This window comes from Notothenia coriiceps, unplaced genomic scaffold, assembly GCF_000735185.1.
Source record: "Notothenia coriiceps isolate Sejong01 unplaced genomic scaffold, NC01 NC01_scaffold00002873, whole genome shotgun sequence".
NCBI lineage: Eukaryota > Metazoa > Chordata > Actinopteri > Perciformes > Nototheniidae > Notothenia > Notothenia coriiceps.
This window is the reverse complement of record NW_011335574.1, coordinates 2,148-4,354: the sequence shown is the minus strand read 5'-3', so window position 1 is coordinate 4,354 and position 2,207 is coordinate 2,148. Positions and strand designations below refer to the sequence as shown.

At 51.0% G+C, this 2,207-nt stretch overlaps 1 long non-coding RNA gene across 1 annotated transcript in view; it reads left to right on the top strand.

Annotated features, from left to right (window-relative positions):
• LOC104940983 (uncharacterized) overlaps positions 1-1,658 on the top strand; it is a 5,890-nt gene extending 4,232 nt beyond the window's left edge. Inside the window, exon 4 of the long non-coding RNA XR_797852.1 lies at positions 1,569-1,658. This is a non-coding gene — a long non-coding RNA (uncharacterized lncRNA). The remainder of the gene's footprint in view (positions 1-1,568) is intronic.
• The last annotated feature ends 549 nt before the right edge of the window (positions 1,659-2,207 follow it).

Below are 2,207 nucleotides of genomic sequence, written 5' to 3'. Positions count from 1 at the left end.
GTGTGTGTGTGTGTGTGTGTGTGTTGTGTGTGTGTGTGTGTGTGTGTGGTGTAGGTGTGTGTGTGGGTGTAGTGGTGGTGTGTGTGTAGAGGTGTGTGTGGTACAGTGTGGTGCGTAGATGCAGCGGACAGATGGGTCTCAGGTTGTTTGGTGTCCTATTGCTACTTTATACTTGTAATAAACTTTTGGCCCGTAAGTTTATTTTCCTCATTGAGCGACCAGAGAGAGGGGGGGGGATATAATCCAGCTCTTGATGTGTTACGTTAGTTATGAGAGTGCTCGTTTGGATTCTGAAGATGTATGACATATATATGGAATATAAGCTACCAGTATATTATATATATATAATATTAATATGATATGTGGTGTGTGTGTGCCGGCATCTGTAGCCTTGTTATTGGTTCATATTACCGCACTGTGAATGAACTTAAAAGTAGAATGTATATAAGTGGTCATGAACACCTCGGTCCATTAGGACAGGAGGGGATGCTTGGCCTCCTGTCATCCACTTAATGGACGTTCTCTAAAATGACCGCTCGGCAGAGGAGAAGGAGTTTCATTTCTTTAACCGCCTGCTTGCTTTCCCCTCCTCTCTCTGCTCGGATTCCCTCCTCAGTCCTACCGCTCGATCTCCTGTGGCGGGGGACTAAGGTCTCGAGGATAGGAGTCGGGGGATAGAGTCGAGGAGGGAGTTAGAAAATAAGAAAGGGCCAGGGTGTGTGTGTGTGTGTGGGTGGTGTGTTGTGTGGTGTGTGTGTGTGTGTTGTGTGTGTGGTGTGTGTGTGTGTTGTGTGTGTGTGGTAGAGTCGGGGACAGACAGGTCTCAGGTTGGGGTTTTGGGGTGTCTATGGCTTACTTTTAATCTTGTAAATAAAACTTTTGGCCCGTATGTTAATTTCCTCATTGTAGCGACCAGAAGAGAGGGGGGGGGGGGGCCTGCTGCTGTGCCTCATGTCATCATTAATGGACGTCTCTTTAAAATGACCGCTCAGAGGAGAAGAGTTCTCATTTCTCTAACCGCCTGCTGCTTCCACTCCTCGGCTCCTCCGCTCGCCTCTCCTGTGGGCGGGACTAAGTCTCGAGGATAGGAGTCGAGGATAGGAGTCGAGGAGGGGAAATTAGTGAAATGAGAAAGGCCCTCTGTGTCTTGAACCACTTCCTTCTCTTGTGTTGTTGTTATTATTTTCCTTTTATACTGGGGACAGTTTAGCTTTTATGAATCCAATGTTTTCTGATGGAGTTAACAGCGGACAGTATATTGACTTACTTGACTGGTTGACATGAATGGGTGTGGTCCCTTGATCAGAGCGTCCTTGGAAACAGTCTGCTATTGAAAAAGGAAGAAATAGTTCTAAATGTTGAAATTGACCAGAATCAAGTTATATTTCTCACAGGCTCTGCCCTCTACTGGACTCTATGGGTACTCCCCTCGATCCTATCTATGCAGGCATTATTTTACTGAGACTCATACCCGTAGCCGGACCCCTGGATGGGCCTACCTGAATGCGCGCGCATCCACCGCATAAGAGGGGGCCTCGCCCGCTCACTGCTATCCCTTTCTCTTTCAGCTAAGCAGCTATTTGAGTAACTGAGCGAGAGATAAAAGGATAGAAAAGAACAAGGAAAAGATTTTCTTCGGAGAATCGAATATGGACTCACCTGAGCTCGACGTGGTGGAGATGGAGGACCTCGTGCAGGGAGTGCCCTTCGTCTTCGCCATCCCAGCAGCCAGGATGGGTCCGGGCATCGGAGAGGAGGACGACGAGGTGTCATCATCGTCGTCCTCCTCTCGGTTAACCCTAACCGCCTGGAAGGCCATCAGCAGAGGTCGGCTCGTCAGGACTTCTCGGCGGTGATGGCTATGGCGGCGGAGTGTGCAGGCTTGCCACTTCCCCCACAGATACCTCCGAGGCCGGTGAGCCGCCTGCATCAGGGCTTCTACGGCACGGGCCGTCCAGCACAGCCGGCCTTCGTTTCACCCCCCCTGCCGGACATCTGGCGGTGTGTGGTAGCGTCCCGGCGGAGAAAGGTGATTTATCCGGCCAGGACACGAGGGCTCCGTCGCAGCGAAGAGGTACCGGGGGGAGCTCCATCCTCCAGGAGTGGACTGACGGTGGGAGGAAGTGTTCCGGCGGAGAGAGGTTATTTCTCCGGCCAGGACACAAGGGCGAATCCCGCCTCCTCCCTTTTTGACCCACTGGTTTCAA